At 42.1% G+C, this 25,801-nt stretch overlaps 1 long non-coding RNA gene across 1 annotated transcript in view; it reads right to left on the minus strand.

Moving 5' to 3' along the window:
* LOC123369934 overlaps positions 1 to 7,938 on the minus strand; it is a 57,478-nt gene extending 49,540 nt beyond the window's left edge. Inside the window, exon 1 of the long non-coding RNA XR_006579193.1 lies at positions 7,857 to 7,938. This is a non-coding gene — a long non-coding RNA (uncharacterized LOC123369934). The remainder of the gene's footprint in view (positions 1 to 7,856) is intronic.
* Between the last annotated feature and the right edge of the window lie 17,863 nt (positions 7,939 to 25,801).

Genomic DNA, 25,801 nt, shown 5'->3' on the forward strand with positions numbered 1-25,801 from the left:
TCTGTACAAGAGCTGGAGTTCTCCATCCTTTTTTCCATCCAGTTTGACACAAACACAGTCACCAGGTTCTAAACCTGGCAGTTCTCTAACTGAGTGATGTCTGTTATAAAAGTGTTTGTAAGCTCCTTATGCCTTTTTATCCAATTTGGCTACTCTCTTCATGTCTAGCCATTTTTGAGGTAGGTTCTTTTCCAAAGTGAGAACAATAGTTCTGAGTTATCTTCTCATTTTTGCTGATGCCTGGCCACCACATTGACTGATTGGCCTGTTCACAGCGTTTAGTTAGTCCTTGATCTCCATCATGGATGAGACAGGATTTCTCCTCTCATTGCATTTGGAATTATTTTAATCATGAGTCCATTTGACTCACTTAATTGTCCACATACCACAAAGTAGTCTCTTATCATTTCCTTATTGTCCTTTAGCTATTTGGACCAGCCAGCACTAATGTTGTTATACCAATATAATAAAAACCAGCAGGCTCTTATTATTGTAAATACCATAATAAAACAAAAGATAACAGTAAACAACGTTGTTTTACTACTTATTTCTATCACTACTTATTCCTTATACACACACACACATATATATATATATATATATATTCATTCATACAATCATTCATTCAGATTCTGTATAGATGTTATAGTTACCAGCCTAGACGTTGCTCATGCCAAGTTACTGGCCAGGTATCTTGGTCATGAGGATGGAGCCGAGTCTGTGTCAGATGCATCTGATGCTCCTGGAGGCTGGCAGCAGAACCATAGACTCAAAGTCCTCAGTCTTCAGAGTCCAGTTTTATAGGAATTTATTCCTATGTCAGTCCATGAGAGTTGCTTCATTCTGCTGTTGCTAAATCAATCAGCAGGTGGCTGGCTCCATGTTATCAGATGTTTGTTTTTCCTTCCTTTGAGGTGGTGGGGTGGATTCCAGTTTGCCCTCCGGGGGTCATCTGGTTGATCCAACTTGACACCTTCTTTGGCCGTCACTGAATTCTTCAGGCTGGTAACTCCCTAACCATTTATTCATTATTTAAACTAGGCACTCATTCACATACATTCTCTATCTTAATCACATCTATTTCACTGTCTCTTTACCTTTTGGGGTGTTACCAATTTATGTGAGACTCCCTGTCTTTTAACAATCAAAAATAAAGTGAGATGAAAACTTACAGAGGGTGGGGGTCTCTATCTATATACTATAACAGCTACTGTTTTGGCTTACTTAGAGTTAATTAATGTTTAACAAGTTTTATATAAAGTATTTCTTTGAGCAGGCTTCACACAGACACAGTTGGTGGCTTGCAGGTTAGAGGCTAAATGTTGGGAATCACATTAACTTCTAATATAAACCTTCAGTTTTAAAGTATCATTTAACAATAAATCATTTCTAACAATAAATCATTTTTCATATAAACCACATCTAATATAAACCTTCTTTAATATCCCTACAATGTAACTTAGAACTTCTTGAAGAAGTGTCTGTCAAGGTTGCTTTTTGTATTTGGTGTAGTCTCTTTTCTGATACTGGTCTGTAGGCATCTACACATATCTTAACATCATCTTTGCACTCACAGGTAGTTGAGTGCTATGCTGGGCTTCACAAGAGCGTGTCCACTACTACCAGATTTTTCCCAGGAAAGTATTTAGCCATTGGGTTAAATCTCATTAACATTATCAATAGATGTTGGCATCTCAGTGTGAGATTTGATTCAGGTCTTTTCTGTTGATGAGAGTTTATTCTCTGTTGTCAATGTAAAAAAAATCCAGTCCACATAGATATCTGTAAAAGCTCTCGCATGCCCATAACCTTGCCAGGCACTCCTTTTCAATCTGTGCGTGTGTGAGAACCAAATACAACTGGCTTCCTTTCAGAGCCATGTTGTTGCAACAGCACATCCCCTAGGCCATAGCTGCTTGCATCCACATTCACCTTTGTGATTTTGTTCACATCATAGTACTTGAGAACTGGAACTGTTGAGATCATTTCTTTTACTTTTTTGAAGGCAATTTCTTGATTTGGCCCCCATAGCCATGATGTGTAGGGCTTTAATGGTTCATTCAGTGGTTTTGTCACTGTAAAAAGATCTTGAAAGTATTGATCAAGGTTATTCAACATCCCCAGTATGTGTCTTGGTTCTGTTACATTTGTTGGTACATTCAGTTCTCAAATTGCTTTTACTTTCTCAGGGTTAGGACTGATTCCATCTTTGTTTATTGTCTGTCTCATAAACTCAATTTGGTATAGACGGAAATGCACTTTTCCTTGTTTAGCTTCAGTCTGGACTGACAGATTAATTTTAGAACTTGTTGAGGGTTTGTTATGTTCTTTCATTGAAAACCCACATATCAAAATATTGTCCATAAACACTACAACTCTAATTGTTTTCATTAACAGTTTTGCCATCTTTCTTTGGAAAATTTTAGGTGCACTAGTAAAACCAAAAAGTAATCTTTGAAATCAAAATCTCCCAAAAGGTGTAATAAATGTCATCAGTTTAGCACTCTCTTTGGCTAAAAGAATTTGCCTGAATTTACCTGAGGCATCCAGCTCAGAGACCACGATAGCCCCTTTCACTTTAGGAAGGAAGTCATCCAGTGCTAGGATGGTTCATCATTGTCTCTTAAGATCATTTGTACTGGATCTCCTTTCAAAAGCCCAGTAACACCACTGAGTTATTCACCTCTCTCACTATGACCATCATGGCTGCCACACTGAGGCTGAAAAGGATGTTGATCATATGCACTCTGAATGCATAGCTTTTGTCTTTGTAAATGGTTTCTGTGATGAACTGGCCCATGAAGTTCAGAACACCTCTAGGGCTAGTCAAGGCTGTGTTAGATGATTTCAGCTCCGAGAGGGGTTGAAGGTGATTGTAAGTCCCTTCTGATATAACTGTCACATCTGCTCCTGAGTAAATTTTAAAGTCAACATTCTTTCCATGAATATTCAGTTTCACTCTCCAGGCACGCTCTGTTTCATTACATGTGATACATCCCAGAAACGATGGCTCCCTAACTACCTTAATGCAGCAAACAGCTGCAAAATGTCCATATTTTGTGCATTTGTTACATCTCACACTTTGGGCTGGACATACATCTCTTGGGCTATGAATTTTTCCACATCTTATGCATTTAGTCTGAAAGGCTTTGTAGTAAGCCTCGAATTTGTCCCTCCTTGCCTCAGAGGCTTTATAATATTCACATTTAGCACTCATGCAGTGTCTGGTTTCTGTTTTTCCAGGTTTGTCACGTTTGTCTTCCTGCTTCACAAGTCAGACTGCTTTGCTATTTGAGTAGCTGTGTGTAGATTTAAATCTGTCTTTAATTGTAGCTGTTGTCACAGATTCTTGTCTGTAAAGCCAACAACCAATTCTCTGGGGAAAGTACACCCTTTCATAAACCACTTTTCTTGAGGTATAAAGTATGCATCAAACATAGTCAGAACTCTGTCACAGTAATCTGTGTGACTGTCTTCAGCAAAAGAAAAGGATTTAAAGATATGCTCTTCCTGCTTTCCTACAGCATAAATTATCTGAGTGTCTCCAGTTTCCTTTATAGCAATGTGAAATCTTGCAAAATGCTGCTTTCAGTCTGTCCATTCTGAAGCTGAAGTTCTCTGGGGCACTACATCTTGATGAGATCCTGCAACCTTTGTTGCCTTTTTTCCCCTCTTCTGTTTGCATCTTTTGTTGCTGCTTTTCTTCTGTTTCTGTTCTTCTCTGGCACCCATTAGGCTGCTACTAGCATGTCAGGCTCCTGTACCTGGACTGGCTACAGAGCTTCCTTTATAGAGAAATATGTTTTTCATAAGATCCTTTAATGCACTGCTGGCTATAGATATTACCATTTTAGGTAAGATATCTTATACAAGGCACCACCTAATGGTTGAATATAACACAGTTTAAGCATTCCATCACAATGACATATGGCAATAAGGAGCATAGCTCATAGAATATGTGGGTCTTTACCTCCTCAGTATTCTACAAAGGTACAGTGATAAACTAGACCAAGAAACACATAGGCCTGATTCTCCACTGCCTTGCACTTTGTTTAGTCATTTATACCTGTATAAAATGAGCTTGTTTCTAGCCCCACAGCATCTGCTTTGCACTTGAAGACTGCTGCAAAGCAACCACAAACCCAGATTTACCAGCTAGCTGAGGATTCCCCTAGCATGGGTCAACACAGTGGCTCCTATTGTGCCTAGCACAAAGGAGTCTCATGCTTGACTGAAGCTTCTAGGTGCTACTGCTATATAAATAGTAAATACCACCACCGTACATGGTAAGAGGCCAGTAAATGTTCCAAGTTTAACCTTGGAATGAAATTTTAAACCTACTTTTTGACCCCTCAGAAACTGGTGTAAAATGGAAATGCTGAGAGGTTCTAAACTTCAGTAGTGCTGAATCTGAATCCTTCCCACACTGTCAAATGCCCTTTAGGGCATGAACAATGCTCTGCCATCCCTGTTACTCCTGAGCCACTCTTTGCATGGTCTCTATGCTGTTAAGTCACCGAAGTTTTCCCTTGCTAAGTAGTGTTCAATGGAGGAATTCTTTTGGTTGGCCCCTTTTTGGTGTGTTCCTCCCACCGCCCAATGGCACACCTCTGGCTTCATTCTTAATACATATCTCACATACTTACATCTGCTTTTCTGGATAACTTTAGAGAAAAGGGGTTGTTGAATTCTCTGACGAATCTCAGGATTTGTTATAAATTAATTCCATTTAATGGCTCCTATTTTTCTAAGGAATTTGTTTTCAGAGGCATTTAGATTTCTGTTTGTACCTTTGGTGGACTTCCAGCTTTCACATCCATATGTTAACATGGAAATAACATTTGAGTTGAAGAGTCAAAATTTGGTCTTTCAATTTTAGTTTTTTGATGACTAAATGTTGTTGAAGCTGGTGAATGCAGCTACCGCCTTGCCAATTCATGACATTATTTCCTTCTGGAGCATTTTATCATTAGCTTTCCCAAAAGGGGAAAGCTGGTATCCCATATGGTGTACATTATGGACAAAATTCTGTCTGTCTTGGCATAGGAGCACTAGATAACAAAAAAGGTGCATGAGGCCAGACACAGTAAAGATCTAACTGCTAGACTTTGGGGCCAGCTGGTTCATCCTGCAGTGCTCCACGGCCCCAAAGAGGCACTTGCAGCTAGCGTACATCTGGCAGCAGAAACTGGGGGCCAGACACAATGCTGTTTTCAAAAGGAGGAGCCAGGCATATAACAGAGCACACCTCCTTTCAGCTACTGCAGCTCAGCAACCCTGCCCCCAGAGCACTCCAGAGAAAAATAAGTCCATGGTCTGACTTGATTGTATTTTTTGTTTTTGATTTTTTTACACTATTTACCCAAACCTACCATTTATTTTCAAAATGGAGATTAACAGCAACTAAGTGATTATTGACATTAGCAATCATGAGACAGCTGAATAGTTCCACCCATGTGCACACTTTGAAAGGCTACAAAATTAATGTCTGCACACAGAAATTTAAATCTGAATTTAAATCATAGTAAAATACAGTCTTGCCCTGAAGCAGTTTAAATAGACAAGACTGCCAAAGGGTAAGAGAAAGGAAGACCTTATGTTGTTGTCTTGGTTTCTTCATGTCTACAAATCATTTTGCATATTTCACCCAGGGAGACTTTTTAAAAAGAACACAGAAATCAATCCTTTCCCAGTTTGGAGGATGCGAGCTTGTGGCAGATTTCAGTTCATACGTATTGCAAATATATTTCCCTGATAAACTTGATCATCAGGCAAACATAATTCCACTTCTGATTATAGTAAGTAGAAATATACTGACCATCAAGACTAAAGTTATAGATTTATAACTTTATAAATCTATAAGGAAGGTGGAGTACAAGGTAGATTTAAAAAAAACCTAAGTTTTCAGTGGTGGTCTGAGTTATGATTGTATCGTTTGTTAGGCAAATCTCTTATCAGGATATTGACTTACTCTCTTAGTGTCTCAGGCCAACCGGCCTGGATGATATATCATTTGAAAGTATATCTGATGAGTTTATTTCTTTAGCCAAAGAGTGAATGAGCAGGAAAAAAGTGAGAAAGGTTAAAACATTAGTTATTGATTTTTGGCAGGCAAAATTAATAGATGTTTTTCTTCTTCCCTAGTTAAATCTATGCTCCAGCTATAGCCCTTCCTTCATTTGGAAAGTAAAAGGAACATGTACAAGTCCTTAGGATTGCTTCTTTGTGTAGGAGGTTGACTTGATATTTGGGCTGCTGATCTACAATGTTTCATTTCATTTATTCTATCAGAGAACTCCTGGCCCAGCTAACAACACACTTTTCTTAGCTTGAGTTTCCAGAGTTTCACAGCTTATCTTGATTAGAGTAGACAAATCATGATTGCATAAGAATCCAAAATAAGCTGTATATATTTTAATATGTAGCAAAAATGAAACTCAGTTACCTAGGATCCAATCATTTTAAAACAAGTGAAATTTCCATAACCTGAACACTTCTGATTTCCTACGGGCCTAATGTGACTATTGACAGGTACAGAAAAAGCCTTTAGGAAAAAGCTCCTAAAATCTTTTTCAGATTTTTTTTCTAGCCCTGTGTGCACACATAAGAAAGACGGTGCAATATAACTACTCTTTACTTACAATATAAATTCAACTTCATTTTTCTGAGTCATAATAATGAATCACTATTAGCCTTCCATGCCTACTCAGGTGAGACCCTTTTCTTTACTTGCCGGATCAGTTCATGACATGGTATTGCATTCATTATTGGTTTTATATTTTTTTTTAAAAAGCAGCATCAAAACAATCACCATCTAAGATCTCAAAGTCCATGCATTCCTACCTGCTGCAAAGTTTATATTAATAGGTTTTCCTCTATAAACAAGATATTACACCTTCTAGGTTGTTCCGGTGTGTTTTGTTTTTTTACCACAGTTTCTGTTGTTATTCCCCATGTGGTTTTTTTGTTTGTATTTTCAGTAATTCAAATATTTTGGGTCCAATTCACTGGTTCATTAATGTTGCTTTGCACTGCCCTAAAGTCTAGTCCATCATGATTTTGTGACTGGTATTTCCCTCCCAGCCTTATGAAAAGTCTTTGTTCTGGGCCCCAATACCTCATTGCATCCTGTCTTTTTTGGTTTTAGAGTAAAAGTATTTAAAGTCACTCTTAAGGTTGTAACCAGATTCCATTACATAAGATCTGTGTTTAGCCCCTCTTCCTACCCCTCCATATCTTTGACTAGCAACACTGAATTGACCTGAAAACTGCTAGCTCTATTCTAAAGACTAAGTAGATTTTTTCAGCGAAGATTGAAGAAAATTCTTCAGGCTGTTTTTTGAGTGACAGATCCTTTAAGATAGTCTTATTTCTCATGTTTCTTTGTGTCCCTCTATCTTAAAAAAAGTCTGTACTAGCCCCAAAGTGGCCTTTATGCCATCTGTGCATTGTGGGAGCACAGCCTTCTGAGCTGGGTGGGCTGGAAGGGGTAAATGCTGTAGAGATAGCTTTGAGGGTTCTATTCCAGCCATGAGTTTCCCCACACCAGGAGACTCTCTACAGCCTAATTAGAATAGCTTTAAGCCAGATCTGTGTTTACAAAACAGTGCCTTCTCAGTAGGGTTGCCAACCCTTCAGGATAGGTCTGTAGTCTTCAGGAATTAAAGATTAATCTTTAATTAAAGATTATGCCATGTGATTAAATCTCCAGGAATACGTCCAACCAAAATTGGTATCCCTACTTCTCAGAGGCCACAATCTAGCCCTATATATTACATAAACATTCAAATGATAATACATAGACAATGAAGAACTTTCATGGAGAGCTCCATTTACATGTAATGCAGTCTAAATACCTTACAAGTATAGAAGCTGATCCTGCAGTCTTTATTTACCCAAAGCTTTCACGGAAGTCAGTAGGAGTTTTGCCTTTGCAAGGACTGCAGCACTGTGCCCTTGAAAAGAAAAAGAAGTCATGAAAAAGTGACCCAAGAGTAGTCAATAATACAACATACAAAATAAGAGGAGATAAAAAGCTTGGTTCTATAGGCAGGGCCGGCTCCAGGCCCCAAGCAGCAAAAAAAAAAAAAAAAAAAGCGATTGCGATCAGCTCTACTGCCGCCGCTTCAGTCTTCGGTGGCAATTTGGCGGCTGGTCCATCGCTCCGAGAGGGACCGAGGGACCCACCGCCATATTGCCACCGAAGAGCCGGATGTGCCGCTCCTCTCCATTGGCCGCCCCAAGCACCTGATTGCTGGGCTGGTGCCTGGAGCTGGCCCTGTCTACAGGGGAAGGAGTCTTCATTAAGACCATCACAAATGCAAAAGGAATTAACAAAGAAATGGCAAAATTGCAACTTATTTATCTTTAATAGAAATTATACCAAACTAGAAATTGATTTTGTTATCTTTTCCTATAAGAAAGAAAAGTTACAAAAAATGTAGAAAGCTACCATCCCATTAGCCTGCTGTTCTCAAAAACAGTTACAAGCTTTTTGTGAAGATGCTAACCAATAGCATCAGTTATGGAGAATTTGATATAAGTACCCTGTATTTGGCAGAATTCACTCAATTTCCCATCGTCATCTTGTATATCAAACCCTAGTCTTGCAGTCCTTGTGTACCCAAATTCCCCTGATCCAATGGGCATTTTGGATGCATAATGTCTACAACATTAGACCCCTAACAAAAGAAAAGTGTTGAAGATCAAATAAGATCATTTGCCTTAGCTTTGTGTACTCATTAATACTCAAGGCTATGTTGGAAGTAGTACAAGAACAAAAAGTGGAAAGCAGGCATACCTGAATTCATAGATGTAAAGGCCAGAATGAACCATTGTGATCATTTAGTATGACCTGTATAATACAGGGCATAGAATTTCACCCAGTAATTCCTGCATCAAGCCCATTAATTTGTTGTTGAAGTAGAGCATATTTTACCATATCAACAATTCTAAAGACAGCAACAACAAAGTATTAAAAAGACATTAGAAAATAGAGGTAGAGAAAGGCGTTTGCTAATACAACTCCATCTTATCCGCATTTTTCTATGCATGTTTGGAGAAAGTTTCCAGAAGGTTATAGTGCAGTAAGATTAGAGTGAGAATAAATGAAGAGTACCTATGCAGTGTGCACATGAAAATGAATTTCTTGTGTATCTAGAGGCTATGGAAAGGGAGTAATAAATTACCTTTGTGCAGCAAGCAAGGAATGCAAAGCTAAAATAAATATGAAGAAAACTAAAAGCGACAAAAAACATTTATGCACAAGACAAAATAATCTTGGTAAATGGAAAGTAATAAAAAAGCTGAAATATACATTTACCTTGAGCAGCTTTTAAGTTTAGAAACTGATGATCATGAGAAAAAAATTATAAAGAGAACCTTGGCTAGATGGAGAGCATTTGAAAGGATTAATTCGGTTCCAAAAAGCAACCAAAATATCCTTTATAAAGGAAGTTATTGAATCAAGATATATTTAGCTCTCACAATGACATATGGAGGAGAGGGAGAGACGGAAGCAATAATGCAAAAGTTGAACATAGACAGAAGAAAGTATGTTACATGTTATATAGTGGAACAAAGAGACAAACACGTGGATCAGAGACAGAGCAGATGACATCACTGGGATAAATCCTGATGTGCTTGCTTAGTTTTTACCAGCAAAATACCACATCTTTTTAATTGAGTGATCAAGATACACAGGCCCAGATCCAAAAAGGCATTAGGCATATAAATACCTTTGAAGACTTGGCATCAGAGTTAACCATGTGATCTCGTTGCTATTGCATTGTCCTTCCTCACCCCTTCTCCTCGTTATTTATTACCTTTTTTACCACTTGTGTGATGTCTGAAACTAGAGTGTAAGCACATTGGCTCAAGGTCAGGGATGATGCCTTTCTGCTTTTCCTGTGAAGCAAGCATCTAGTATGCTTCTGGATGCTGTAATAATAATATAAAATTAGAAGGGAACATTCAAGTCGTACCTAACTGACCAAAGAAAGGATGTCTTAAAATAAGGAATAAAATTAAGGATGAGCAGGGAAGTGAAAGAAATGAACTGAATGAATACTTTGGTAAAAGTAACTGTAGCGCCCCTCTCCACCTGGTTACCTCCTTTAATGTCAATTTGCTTACAGGTTTTGATGGACAGGTCTGGGTTCTTTTGGATCCCGCCACCACTCAGCAGGGTGTATCTTTTTTCCCTATGAAATTATTTGGCGGTGCCTCCACCTTCCTGGCAGGGTCACCAGGGCAGCTTGGGCAGAAAATTCTACCTACAGAGTAATCCCCACTTACTTGCCAGATAGTTGGAGACTTCCAAGAAATAACACAAATACATAAGCATATGTTCAACACAATAATTATATTAAACAGGAGACACGGGGTGAAACACTATTTTTAGGGTCACCGGTGCCCACAATGAAAATACCCGTGACTTGATGTAACAAGTGTAAAATTAGTGTCCTGTTGGTACGCATACTTTGCTAGGGCCCTTGATAACCTATAAAATTCTCCTTTGCAGTGGTTTAGCATGTGGCTGACTGGGTTCAGTACAGCCCAAAGGACTCACAAGTGGGAGGAGGTGGTAAATCCCTCCACAGGTGTAATATGCAGCACGTTATAAAATCCTCAAACTCTTACTCCCTGGCTTGAGGACACAGTTCAGGGAGTAGGGGGTCCCCAAAACAAATTCCCTGACTAACTAACTAAAAGATGGTGCACTCACAAACTCCATGAATGATCCTCAGGTTCGAAGATGACGTGGGACTCCTCAGTCACTGCACAGGGGCTGCTGTCAGGGATCCTCCTCAAGTAGGAATCAGGCGCCGTCGGTCCCAGGATTTCCCCTCACCGCAAAGGGGTGCAGGGCTCAAGGTGTAGGTTATACAACTACTCTAACATCCAAACTGTCGTCTCCTAGCCCAGCCTCCAGTCACACACTCCGCAGGCAGCTTCCCTGGACTAGCAGCCAGAGCAGAGCTGACCATGTGGTGACTAGTCTCACCTAGGGAGCTGGAGGGTGAACCCAGCCTGGCTGGGGAAGGAAAAACCCAGCTGAGGGATCTGCTGTCAGGTCCCTAGAAGCCAGTTCTCAGGGGGAACCCTGCCTGCAGGCCTGGGACTCACCAGCTCCCCACACAGCCAGTCCTGCCCTTGCCCTGGCTGGCTCCAGACAGACTCCAAAATGGCTTCTCCCTGGGAGGGCCTGTCACTCCCTATATGGTTGCCGGGCAGACTCTGAGTCTGCCGTGGCTCCCCCTCCCTACCAGGGACAGTGCGTCTCTCTAAGCTGTCAGCAGACAGAGTCCCAAGAATCTATGTCATCTCCTTAGGGGTTACATAACTTGTAGATGAGATTCCACTAAAATCAGCTGTGAAGTACTAACTTTAGAGTGATGCCATCATGATGTTGGTGCCATTAGGCATATCCCTAGATAATTCAGGAGGGTAGAAAACCACAGTATTAATGAAGTCTTTCTGTACTAGGCCTGAATTGAACCAAAGTTATTTTATGCTGGTCTAAGAGTCCCTTTATGTTAAACTCTAGTTGAATTCCCAAGTTAGAAGTGAGAATGGAATGTGTAACTGTTTCTTATCAGTACAACACGGACAGCAGGAGATAGTAAAAAGAGGCCCCTTTTTACTATCTGTGTTTAGTTTAGTTTAGAGGGGAGACAAGGTAATAAATCCAGGAGTAAACCAAGCTAACAGCCTTGAAAAGTTACGAGATAAATTGTTTGCTGTCAAGGATGATTTAATCTGTTTGATGTAATTGTTAACTATACAAAGTGCCTATTATATGGGAGGGGACTAGAAGGGAGAAGGGGGGTAAGTGGGCAATGGGGGGTAATGAGAATGCCTTGTTGAAATCATGTATAAGAAGAGACACACAGCTTGCATCTGTGTGCAGGATCTGAGATTGTAATATCTCCCTGGCACCTCTATTTGGGCTCAAATAAACTTTTTCTGCATTCTCCACCCTGGTGTGATAATTAGTGCGACGCACACCGGGCAACGAACCACTGTTTGCTGCCTCAGGCCTTTTGGGCCGGCAACAGTCTTGGCGCCCAACGTGGGGCTCGAGGCAAAATTGTGCCTTGCCCGGACTCCTCCAATGGCCGGTGGACGACAGTCACAGCCGATGCCAGCGCGCACCGGTGCTTTTACCGGGGGCCTCGGCAGGGACGTGTCAGACCGACCTTGGAAGGCACAACGGTGCAACGCACTCAGATAGTGGAGAAGCAGCTGCGGGCGACGGTGAGGAACCGGTCCTGTGGAAAAGGTAGGAACAGTTCAGTGCTGTTAACCTTTTGTTTGCCTGTTAAGACCTGGGGACGCACAGTGTCTTCCCATAGGTATGGGGCAGGGATAGAGTACAGGCAGGGCACGGTGTATGCCCCCAGAATGCATTCTAGCAAATTGGAAAGTGTTTTGTTTGGATCCAATGATTAAGGGTAAACTAAAAAGGTTCTGTACAGTAGACTGGCCTCAATATTAACTAGAGAGCCAGGAAAGGTGGCCACCAGAAGGATCACTTAATTACAACATGATCCTTCAATTACTTTTGTTTTGTTAGCGAATGGGTAGCTTCTGAAGCTGTTTGTATAGAGAGCTCTTGTAAAAATCCCCCATCATATGCCCCAGAGCTGCACTGGGAGGAGGATTGTTCGTGGGAATAATGGTTTTGGTGTGTGTGTGTGTGTACACCAGTGTGAGTGTCTGTTACTGTAAGACGCCCAGATTAACCTGTGAAGCAAATGCTAATGATCAGGAGTAGTCTAACGCAAGCCCAGTAACTAGTGGATCTTTAGGAGATCCGACCCACGGTGGGCTGACTCAGCCTGGCATCGTCCGGCGAGGAAGCTGCCTGGGTCTAGGAATGTGTGAACCTATCTTCCCTCCCCCCCCTTCCTTTCCGTGTGGGCTACTGACAGTCTGATCATCTCACTGTATGCAATCAGAAGTAAGCGGCTCCTCTCCCAGAGACTAGCCGACGCTCTTTGCTGAAAGGAGATGTAGAAGATTCAGTCATCCTCGTTAATCTCTCCTGTGTGAGTGTCCTGTAGGGAGAGATTCTTAGTTTATGAGCCGCTAGCGCGGACAGGGCCCCCTCTTTGTGTGTGTAAGTGGAAAATGGGGGAAGGGACAGTCTAAACGTTCTACCTCACCCCCTAAGGGTACCCCAGCATAGTACATGTACGTACATTATGGTCCTGAAACCTGCAGGTATTTAGAGAATTGGAATCTTTACACGCGTGAAAATACATCTAAACAATGTCCATTAGAAGGTACCTTCAATCTAGATAAGATCATATATCTCAGAGGAGCTTTTAATCACCAAAGGAAAAGCCTCTGACACAGTGTGAGCAATTCGTCTAGGAATGGGTTAATTTGAAACTCGGCTAAGGCCAGAGATAAAGAGAGAGCTGCTCTGCGTGTTAGGTCAGACTATGTTAAGTATAAAGAAAAATTTTTAGCCTCAGCTGGCTGTGGGAAAATATAGACAGAGGTAAATTAAAGGTAATCTAAGTTACAGAACTGAGATTGCATTTGCAAAGCTTAACTGTTTAGTGAGATTTAACAGTCTTTGCAATCCCAGAGCTGGTATGGTTTGGTGACCTGAACTGGAATCTCTGAAAGAGACACTGCAGGAGATTCCAGGGTGTAAAAGAACAGCTCTCCCAAGAGTGGAAGCATGTTGGAAATACTGGACAAGCTGTATACAGAATAATCTCCCGTCCACCTATTCCCCTTCTCTGAATGTTATATACAGACGTGGTCAGTCTGGATATGTGTGAGTATTAAAGTGGCTTAAGGCTTGGGGAAGCTTTGGGGTTTGGTTATATGGTGTGTTTTGTCCTCCCCCAACGTCCTGCAGTAGATAAATTGGTAACAGATTTGTCACAGTTTGGTGAGTAATTGAGAATGGGGGAGCCCTATAGAATTTACACCATCTATTTGTTTTACCTTTGTTATGTTGTGTTTCTTTTGTTTGGAACTGTTGGTGTTATATGTTGAGGATTGCATGATTAAAGGTGAACCTACTCTCAGCTGCAGTAAGTCTGAGCACTAGAAAGGGGTTCTACCCCCAGTTGCAGCAGGACTGGGCAATAGAGTAGTTGGAGAAAAGGAACAAATATGTACTTGATAACTAGAATTGAGCAATTAAGAGCATAGATCATGACCCAGACAGCAACTCAAACCTGCGCTCAGGGTAAGTTGCAGGCTTTGAGACAGGATTTTCAGTTAGAAAAGGAAGCCCTGGCTAAGCAAGTACCAGTCCTTCAGGGACTTGCCAAAATTTAACTATTTGTGCTCAGCATACACCGTAACAGCAGTGTGTTTGCTACAAGAGGAAATTAAATAATTAAACACCAGTGGGCCATGTGTTTTGCCCAGGTGGCAAGCCTCACAAGGGAAGACTCGGGTAGTCTTGTGAGTTAAAATGTTTTAGGGAAAGAACGGTTCAGCTAGAAAAGAAGGATCGGGCCCAGGCAGGCAGGCAGGTAACAGACGGAGAGATTGGAAAACGGGTTGGAAACTTTTGAGGGTCTAGTGGAAGAAAGGAGTAAATAGGTATAAACATGGGGATTTCAAATACCCAGGAGGATACTTGGAATAGTGATTTAAGTTGAGAAAAATGGTTGTTGAAGAAAACAAGTGAGTGATTTAAGGCAGAGTGAAAAGTTAACTCCATAGTTGCTGGAGGGAACAGCAGTTGAACTTTGTAAAAATGCTAAAGAGAAAAATTCTTGGTGTTTTTGAAATGTTTGTAAATAAATTCAGGCAAAGAAATTTTTAGATTGCAATCATTTGGTTATGACCCATTTAGTTGAATTATCTAAAAAATGTTTATATAGTGCTATGTAATTGAAATCTTATTAGGTTCTAAAGGCACTATAAGTGATGATGTTTTCTTTCAGTGTTTAAAAGCAGGAATTAAAAGTACAAAGCAAGTCAGGAAGCATCTGTATTGATGCAAGTTATCTAACTGATAAAGTAGAAGTCACTGAGACCTAAGCTGCCTATGAAACATATATATGAAAATATGGGGTAATTCCCCTGTTTTGCCTGAAATCAACGAAGGTACTTGTATATTTTCAGTGATGATTGATTGCCCAGAAAGGGTAGACTTCTGTTTTTGTCTTTCAGATAATCAGAGAAAACTGATGCTAGCTGAACAGCATTCAACATACCATGCCTTTGATGGCACAGTAAAAATTATGTTTTGTGTTTTATGTTCTGTCTTGTGGTGTTTGTCTCGTGGCCAAAATTATTTTGTTTATGGGATGGTCTGGATTGGAATACAGATACTTGTTTTGTTCAACTTGGAATACAAAGTGTTTGGATACATTGGGAAAAATATGATATACTAAAGCTTAATACATCTCCTTAAATAAGAGAAAGAGAAATTTTATTGGCCAAATCTTTTAATTGAAAATTGTTAGTAAAACTTGCATACCAATAGTTTTTGGAAGCAAGGACATGGAAAGTTAACCCACTCCCCATATTGTATTTGGATCCTTCTGGCTATCTCAGATTTCTAGCCAGAGGGCTGGGGATGGTGGGAAACTATTGGACTAGAGGTTGTATGAAATAAACTCGTCAAAGTGGGTGTGCTTGTCCTAGCTTGTTGTCCTAAAGCTTTGACGAAAGTTATTTTAGTAAAAGGATAGATGTGACAAACTTTAAATAATAAGACTAATGTACTGTATAAAGACAATGTATATGTGTTCATTGTTAGCAAAAGATGTATAAGTGAAGGCTAAGTTTCCTTTGTAGGTTAAAAGAAGCCAAACAGGACAAAGGAAGAAGAACGAGTTAACTGAGGAAAAATAGCTAACATGCTGAGTTTAAAGATAGGGCATTAGCCCCATTTCAGGACACTGCTCTCAGCTAAGACTTAGCTAACAACCAAGACAAGGGGGGCTTAAGTGTGCCCACACAGCTGTAAAGTCTGCAAATCGCTGACAGGCACTAATGAAATGTGTTAGGTTTCTTTTTTCACAGGTAAAGATGCACTACACAAAGACCCTAGGAGTCCTGCCACCCTTGGAACCAGGAAACTGGATCGATGTAAAGCTCCACCAGCGAAAGACTGTTTTGGCTCTATGCTGGAAAGACCCTTATTAAGTCCTGCTGACCACCAACAGCGTTGTGCAGTGTCAGAATTCAGGATTTCCTGACCAAAAAGGACATTATGAACTGACCCTGGTGTAGAAACCAAGAATTATACACTGGCAGGAAGAAATTTGTGGGACCCCTGATTGAGACTGTGGTATTGATTAGATTTTGGGGTTTATTCTACAGGCTGCGCCCTGTGGTATGGATAAATCCTTCAGTATGTATTGCTCACAAGGGGCTGCCATTAGATTAGCACAACAGAAAGCCTGGGTTATTTCCTCTGCAAGAAAAGGGAATTGATCAGATCTCTGTGGACTCAGGCCAATAATACAGCAGCCATTTGAAATATTCTTACAAGCTGGAAACATAAGAAATTGGGCCAACTAGAAAAGGCCACTAGCCTTATTTTTAAAGCTCAGCTATCCCAAATACAGGCTGGAGTTGGTGGGTTACATGTCATTTCCACCCTTAGTTCTATGACCCCCAGAAGTTGCTGACAGAGATGGTATTGAAAATCACTGAGACTGGGAAGGTATTGCAGTGGGATCTGGTATATTTAGATGGATCTTAAGCACCAGACTTGGCCCACTGCCCTTACAGACTATCAGGAACCATCTGATCTGTGGTCAGGGGGATGACATACTTGGACACTTTCTGGATGGAAGTATGAACATTCACAGTGCTCCTTCCAAGCATGTGGACCGGTTAGGGTGGGTGTGGGCTTCCACATACCGAATCCTACCGGGTCCATAGGGAGGATGAATGTGGAACTGAATACCCCAGCTCCCTAGAGTTTAATTGTTTTTTGTCTTCAAAGTATGAGAAAACTCAGCCAAATGTTTGTTGAGTATTCTCAAAGGGGGGGATTGTTGGTGCCATTAGGCATATCCCTAGATAATTCAGGAGGGTAGAAAACCACAGTATTAATGAAGTCTTTCTGTACTAGGCCTGAATTGAACCAAAGTTATTTTATGCTGGTCTAAGAGTCCCTTTATGTTAAACTCTAGTTGAATTCCCAAGTTAGAAGTGAGAATGGAATGTGTAACTGTTTCTTATCAGTACAACACGGACAGCAGGAGATAGTAAAAAGAGGCCCCTTTTTACTATCTGTGTTTAGTTTAGTTTAAAGGGGAGACAAGGTAATAAATCCAGGAGTAAACCAAGCTAACAGCCTTGAAAAGTTACGAGATAAATTGTTTGCTGTCAAGGATGATTTAATCTGTTTGATGTAATTGTTAACTATACAAAGTGCCTATTATATGGGAGGGGACTAGAAGGGAGAAGGGGGGTAAGTGGGCAATGGGGGGTAATGAGAATGCCTTGTTGAAATCATGTATAAGAAGAGACACACAGCTTGCATCTGTGTGCAGGATCTGAGATTGTAATATCTCCCTGGCACCTCTATTTGGGCTCAAATAAACTTTTTCTGCATTCTCCACCCTGGTGTGATAATTAGTGCGACGCACACCGGGCAACGAACCACTGTTTGCTGCCTCAGGCCTTTTGGGCCGGCAACAATGAGATAGAATGGCAGCAAATTAACAATGATGATGAAACAACTATGCATGTTAATTGTATTTCAAACAACTTATTAGCTTTACCTAAAATTACCACATAATCTTTTATCATATGAGTACTGTCTAAGTAGATGCCACTAATATATCATATGTTTCTGTAAGTTCAACTGCATTCTAATGAAGAATAATTATTTTTTTCTATTTTCTTAAGACTCTTAGCAATAGATATTTGAATAAATTTAAGACAGCATCATTCCAATAAATGACTGTAGGGAAAGTATGTCTGTGGAGTGTGGAAAGGAGGCAGGGGACCAGTGATGAGCTGCCAAAATATTAACAGGTTCCCTCCTCCTCACCCCATGAGGGGGTTGTGGCCGCCCCCCCCCCGGGCCTCCTACCCAATCCAACACCCCACATTCTTTGATGCCCCCCTGGGATCCCTGCCCCATCCACCCCCCTTCCCTGACCACCCCCTGCTGCCCCATCCAACCCTTCCTCTCATTCCTGATTGCTCCCCGAGACCCCTGCCCCATCCAACCACCCCTTCTCCCTGTCCCTGACTGCCCCCTGCCACCCCATCCAACCCCTGCTCCTTCCTGACTGTCTCCCCAGGACCCTTGCCCCCATTCAATCCCCCTGTTCCCTGCCTTTTAACCGCCCCACCCCTATCCACCCCCCCACAACTCCCCAAACTCCCCTGCCCTCTTCCAACACCCCCTCCCTGCTCTCTTACAGCGCTGCCTGGAGCCGCTCTGCCGGGACCAGCACCAGCACTGGTGCTGTGGGGCCCGAGCCGGGCTGGAGCCACAACCGCAACCCTGGGGGCCGGGACCAGCACCGGCGCCGCGGGGCCCGAGCCGCAACCGCGGGGGCCGGGACCAGCACCAGCGCCGCGGGGCCCGAGCTGCAACCGCGGGGGCCGGGACCAGCACCGGCGCCGTGGGGCCCGAGCTGCAACCACGGGGCCGGGCCCAGCACCGACGCCCAGGACCGGCCGGGCCGGAGCCAACACTGGTGCCAGCGCTGCGGGGCCCGGGCTGGAGCCGCAACCGCGGGGTCCGGGCTGGAGCCGCGGGGCATGGGCCCAGCACCGGCACCCGGGACCGGCCGGGCCAGAGCCAGCACCGGCGCCCGGGACCGGCTGAGCCAGAGCCGGCGCCCAGGGCCGGCCGGAGCCGCAGCGCCGGGACCAGCGCCGGAGCCCCAACCACGGGGCTGGGCCCAGCACCGGCGCCCGGGACCGGCCGGGCCGGAGCCACAACCACGGGGCCGGGCCCAGCACCGGCGCCTGGGACCGGCCGGGCCGGAGCCACAACCACGGGGCCGGGCCCAGCACCGGCGCCCGGGACTGGCCGGGCCGGAGCCACAACCACGGGGCCGGACCCAGCACTGGGCCGGCCAGGCCGGAGCTGCAATCGCGGGGCCGGGCCCAGCACCGGCGCCGCGGGGCCCGAGCCGGGCTGGAGCCGCAACCGCGGGGGCCGGAACCAGCACCGGCTCCGCGGGAGCCGGGCTGGAGCTGTGGAGCCGAAGCTGGGGGTGCTCAGCAGGGGCCGGGACGGGGCTGGGGCTGGGGGCGCTCGGCCGGGAGGTGCCAGGCTGGAGGGAGCCGCGCTCCGGGACCAGGAGCTGTGCTGCTGCTGAGCCAGCCGCACCTCCCCTCCCCGCCGCGCCCCAGCTTACCTGCCTGCCTGCTGCTTGTTCAGGCTTCCCGTGAACATCTGATTCGTGGGAAGCAGGGGAGGGGGAGGAAAAGGGGAGCGGAGCAGGAGAGGAGGGGGAAGTGAGCTTGGGCCAGAGCTTTTGTTAAATAAAGCCCTTATAGAACCGGTTGTCCTGGAACAACCGGTTCTAAAAGGGCTGCTAAATTTAACAACCGGTTCGTGCAAACCGGTGCGAACCAGCTCAAGCTCACCACTGCAGGGGACCATGAATTATTAATCATTGTCACTTAATTTAACTTTCCAAAAAAAAAATCTTGAGAGCCTCCAGGAATATGGGTATGAATCAATCCCCATTAAATCAATGGAGTTTTGTCACTGACTTTAATAGTAGGGGGAAATCAAGTCTTGTTTGCCACTATAATCACTGTTATCACAACAACAATACTATAAACTACTTATTATTACTTTATTTTTATTGTAGTGGCACTGCGAAGCCTCAGTCTATTTGTGCTAAGTTTTGAACACACACAGAATAAAAAGATGGTCCCTGCCCCAAAGAGCTTAAATTATATTCTTTAAACAGGCAAACACTTAAAATATGAAGTAAAAAGCATATTTTCCACTGGTTTCTTTCAGTGTTTCTGAAATTTGACTTCCCAGCATCACCCCTTCTTTCAGTGTTGGTGAGATGAAAAACATTGGATGACAGAGTTTATAGCTAGAAGATCAACTGGCTACCAGACAACATTATTCTAATTTATTATGTGGTTCTAATGTCTTGTCATCCCCTCCACTCCTCCCCCCACCCCGAAAAATCTTCTCAAGACAAAGATGTATTTTTTTCTTTTTTTTGCCACTAGATGGTAGTAATAGGTAGCTGCTTGCCTTTTTATTCCTTCTTCTTTGTTTACTGTCTTTGAGCAGTGATTGAAACACTGATTCCATTTAGAATGTTTGCTGCATTTTATTCAATGATCAAATCATTATCCAGGTACTATTAATCTAATATTAATTGTTGGCAACATACCCTTTACTAGTCGTTACTAATACCTTTGTCTATATTCCTACCTTCTCACTTATTGTACATGTATCTGTGAGGTGTTTTAGAGCAAAGACAAGGCCTGATCCTGGGAGTAAGCCTTTCTTGTCTGTGTAATCCCGTTGACGATTTCCTCGTGTGAGTAAGTATAGCAAATTGAGCTCACAATCTGTAATGGATATTTCAGTACTGATGTGTTGTTTTGGCAATGGCAGTGGGTCCCTCCCTTGATATCAGTCCCTCATTCAGGCACAAGGCCAGTGATCCTCACTTCTTCAAGCAGTAATTTAGAAGTAAGTCCTCATTCTCCCAGCATTTAAGGTCTGACTCTAGCTTGTCTTTCAAATTTACTGCCCCCCTTCCCGCCCCCCGGGCCCAAACACACTCTTTTGTTTTCATTTTTTTCTCACTGGAACATAGTCAATTACAATGACCCCTTTCTGATTCTTCAAGGCAAGGCAGCCAAACCCTGTGCAATTTGTAGCATGAATGAGCCAAAAGAGGGTGCCCAAGAAGTAGATCAACATTCAACACCAAATAATGAACATGTCAATTCTGTGGCCCTGTTCCTCCACTTGTGGGCAGGGCCTGAAGTCACTCAGACCCAGATCCACAAAGGCAGTAAGGTGCCTAAGTCTGGGGTTTAGGCACCTAAGACAGAGTTTTAGGCTCTACGGAGATAAACTGCTGCCTCATGCTAGGCGCTCGGATGCCTGTCTCTCCTAAACCCCAGTGTGATCCAGGGGAAGACAGGCATTTGCTCACTTATCTTGGGTGCAGGGCGCCATCTGGTAGGCAAGCTTGTAAGCCACTTACCAGACTGGGTCCCATTTAAAATCTGTCCAGAGGAAGAGCAGGAGAAAGAAGTGGTTTCCACCTTGTAACTTTTAGCCCAGTTGTTGGAGAACTCCCCTGGGGGGTGGGAGATCCAGGCTCAATTCGCCCCCCCACACACACACACCTGAGGAGGAGAAAGGATTTAAACAGGGGTCTCCCTTTTTAAGAGAGTGCACAAACTGCTGACAATGGGATATTCTGACACGGGGCTTCTTCAGGCTCTCCTGTTGAAGGTGTTCCACTGTGGATAAATAATTAAAGAGTGATTAGAGCAGAGGGACTGGACCTTGGATCTCCTATGTGGGCATGCTAACCAACAGGCTACAGAGTCATTCTCGCTCTCTCTAGCTCAAGGAAATAATTGACAAGTACCTGTATAAATCACAATAGGACCCAACTCTTGGTCACAATTATATATTGAAGAGGTGTTTTCATAATAATTTATATTTTATAAACTGACTATATCAGATTAAATAACATACACTGTAATAAGCATGAAGGCTCCTCCAATCCTTCGAACATATGTGCATGTACAACTTCACTCATGAGAGTAGTCCTGGTGACTCCAAGAGGCCTATACATGTGAATAAAATGTGCATACTATTGGGGCTTAAATTACATAGCCATATAAACTAACATCAAATATCTAATTGGGCATAATTAAAATAATGGTACCTAGAGAAGATCAATAATCTTTAATTAGAGAGCAAATTTTTTTAATCTTATCAGTAAAACTAATGTCAAAATCACATGCCATTCCTATCCATCAGAGTACGACTGAGTACGCAGATTGTCCAAAGCTGAATTCTGATTTATTGTTTGGAGCGTTTTGATTATGTCACAGGTATACACTAGACAATAAGTATATTTCTACATGTATTGGTGTTGAAAAGGAATTAAGCCCTCGCCATCACTACCTCTGTGTTTTCAGTGAAGTCAATGGAGCTACACCAATATATACCAGCTGCAGAGCTGAGCCCACAGGGTTTCAGAGCTTCAGATGACTAAACAGAAAATCAGAAGTGATGGGCAGGCAGCCTTTAAACAGCCCTACAGTTTTTTAACTGAAAAGAGGTTTCAAATATTAGTATTTTTTGTAAACTTCTCACTTCTATCCCACATGTACCAATGTTATCCATGTAGCAATTTACATACTTCATTACCATCTCCAAGTATATTCAGGAGATTGTAATTAGCCATGAAGTGTGCTGTGATATTTTTGTATTGATGCAAAACAAAAATATTTTCTCTTTATTAGAGAAAATCGTATGATCTTGTGTTTAAGGCATTTGCACTGGGATTCAGATTTGGGCTCAATTCCTGGCTTTACCATAGGCTTCTGGGTGACCCTGGGCAAATAACTTAAGGCCTGATCTTGCTCCCATTCAAATCAATGGAAAAATTCACATTCACTTTAATGGTGCAGCATCAAGTCCTTAATCTTGCCTTAGTTCTTCATCTGTAAAATGGGGACAACACTTACTTTCTCCCACAATGCCTGTCTTGTCTATTTAGATTTGTACAGCACTTAGCACAATGGGGCACTGATCTCAGATAAAGCTAGAGCTAGTCATGATCATTAATCTTCCATCAGAATGTTTTTTAATGGAAAATGCAGCTTCTACAAAATCAAAATTTTCTGCAGAAAAAATTAGATTTTGCCAAAATATTTCCTTGCAGGAGAGTTTGACCCTAATAAAAATATTTTGCTTTGCCTGAACTGGCCCCAAAATGTTTAATTTCAAGACAGTTTGACTTTAACTTGTGTTTCCCTACTGTGGTGCACTGCATCATGGGAGTTGTAATTGGGGGCCCCATTCTCTCATATGGGCCGAGCTTCCTGGCTAGACTACATATCCCATAGTGCAGTACAGTCTTTCCTCTGACTAAGCAGCATGGTGCTTCATGAGAGTTACATGTTTGCAGGTGCATGTAGTCCTGTCAAGGCACCTGGCCCATGTGGGAGAACGGTAGCATCAGGCAACCTGAAGAACAACTTCATGAGGCTATGTGCCAACATAGGAAAATACAGTTTAATGTTGTACTCACTCAAAACAAAAGGTTTATCAGAATTTCGTGTGGGACGCAAATTTTGCTTTTCCCTCAGTTATAGCTGGGGCCTCTAGATACTATTCTAATACAAATAACACTATATTGTTTTCAATTAATAAAATAAAAACACTTTTTAGCAGGCAATCATAGCCAATTTAATTGTCATTTGTTCAACAACATTAATACTTTTTCACTAACATCTTATTAAAAATAAATTCATACTAGAATACAAAAGGAAACCAAAACTCTAAGACTAAAATGGCCAGTTCTTCTCTGCTGACTGTGTTACATTTCAGTGCATGTTACATTTTGTCTTTGTCTGATTCATGACAGGATTTTCAATGTGAATTGTTCAGTATATTGTAGGGGTGAAGTCTGCTCTCAGTTACAGAGATACAACCCCATTGACTTCACTGTCAACCCTTGAGCCTTGAATTCCATTCCAGTGACTGTGTATACGCACAGGCTGAAGTGAAACATGGTTTCTATTGCACTCCTTTGGGACATAATTTCAGGAGTTAGTCACAATGCCTAAAAAGGGAAATTGCAGTTGTTGTTCAATATGGTTTGCTCCAGACAATTGTCATCATTAATCAAAATTCTTGCTTTCACTGCCAGTGTGGTTACTTCTTCTGAATTGTTATTTCAGCAAGATAGAGGACAAAGAAAAGAAAAGATCATTTTAAAAAATAAATCCCAGGAAAGGTTATTATACCATGTTGTGCTATTGCTTGGAGTGCTTTAAAATTGGCAGCCAGCTGATGTTTTGGGTTCAGATTGCTGTGCTACCTCTTCAGAGGGTAATGATTTCACAATATAGTAAGTATAGCCCGAAGACATAATAAAAGATAATGAATCAATGTGTTCTTATCGGCAACCAGGTTTTTTCCTTCACACTGATTATGAGAAGATGCATTTTCTAAAAGGCACAGACTACTTGTAGCTTTGTGATTTATTCAATTGTTCAAGTTCTAATATCTACCTGTATGCAGCATTATCAATCATGAGGGCAGATTTTTAAAAGTCTTTTTTTTTAATCTTTGATTTGTTGAAATTTGGGTCAGATAACTGACTGCAATACTAGAATACTACTAAAATAAAAAAATCAAACGTTTTTCACAAGCAGTGACTTTTCTTTTTTATGCCTAGGAACTTCAGGGTATGAGAGATCCTACCAGGCAATCAGGCTGGCAGTTTAAAAATCAATGGATTTATCAAATGGTGGAAATTATAGTAAGAATGTAATTGGAGATACCTCTGGCCACTATGGTGTCAAAGGACTCTGTTATAGCAACAGAAAGCAGTGAAAAAGCTCTAGTGAGGAAAAGCTTGTCCTGATATTGAAATCCTGTCCCTGCTATTTTAGCAATGTGAGTTGCTTTTGCTTGCTCATTTCACATTGTTAGCTATCACACTGAAGGCAAATTGCTAATAAATGGATAACGCTTTTAGCATCTCAAGGGTCTTATGTTTCACCTTTTCTCTAATATTATGTGTTTTGAGCTGACTGAATTGTGTATCAGGAAAAAGGTAATGTGCTAATAACAGCTTCTACTATAAACATGAATCTGTGTATATATAAATCACAAGATAGATCTAAGATCTATAGATTTTCTGGCGGGACTGTACTCAGTGACAAAGATGCTCCCAAATCAATTTACTCATGTATTCATCCCCTGAAAATATTATACAGTCCTGTTACTGATAAAGTCACACTTGCTTGCAAGGACACCACCTCTGGGCACATTTTATGATTAAATCTGAGCCAATGGATCGTTGACAAACTTTGAATCTTGCCCATTGAGCTATTCGTAATGAGTTTTATTGCAATCAAGAGGATTTGAAATGTAAGAAAGATCTAAACACTGAGCTTATCAATCAAAGGTGGAAAAGCTGCACTGGATTTAGCTAGGTACTTGAAAATTTTCAGTTTCTTTATCTAACAAATTCCATACAAAAAAACTACATTACAAGAATGTTACAGTTGCAAAAGGAGATGATAAAGTGAAGGTCACCTGATGAAGGGAGAAGAACCAGAAGACAGTCATGCAAAGCAAGGGAAGGCAAGATTCTGTGAGTTAGGGTATGAGTGTCAAAAGCAACAGAGAGGGCTACATAGACTGAGGTCAGTGAGCCCTGAGATTTAGCCAAGATAGGTTGTTTGAGATCTCAGTGAGAGCAGTTGTAGTGGACGGAAGAGGGAAGAAGTCAAACTGAAGGGGAACTATGATGGAGCGGGAAGATGAGAACTCAAAACAATAACTGTAAACAATATGTTTGATAAGTTCAGAGAAGTGAGCTGAGGCAGCAGTTCAGGTCAAAGGTGGGTTTTGGAAGAGGGGGAGACCACAGAATTGTATTTTGAGGGTAACGGGACAGAAGATATAGTGTTTCAGGAAAAGGGAGAGGGAAGTGGGAGGGCACAAAGGGTAGTAGATGAGTTTGTCTGTATTTGATGTGGCAGGCAGTGAGATGGAGGCAGAGAGCAAGAGAGAAACTTTGGCTTCAGTAACATGGGCAAATGTTATCCTCACAATTCTCCCAGGAGGCCAGGAATTGTTATCCCA

This window comes from Mauremys mutica, chromosome 1 (assembly GCF_020497125.1).
Source record: "Mauremys mutica isolate MM-2020 ecotype Southern chromosome 1, ASM2049712v1, whole genome shotgun sequence".
Classification (NCBI taxonomy): domain Eukaryota; kingdom Metazoa; phylum Chordata; order Testudines; family Geoemydidae; genus Mauremys; species Mauremys mutica.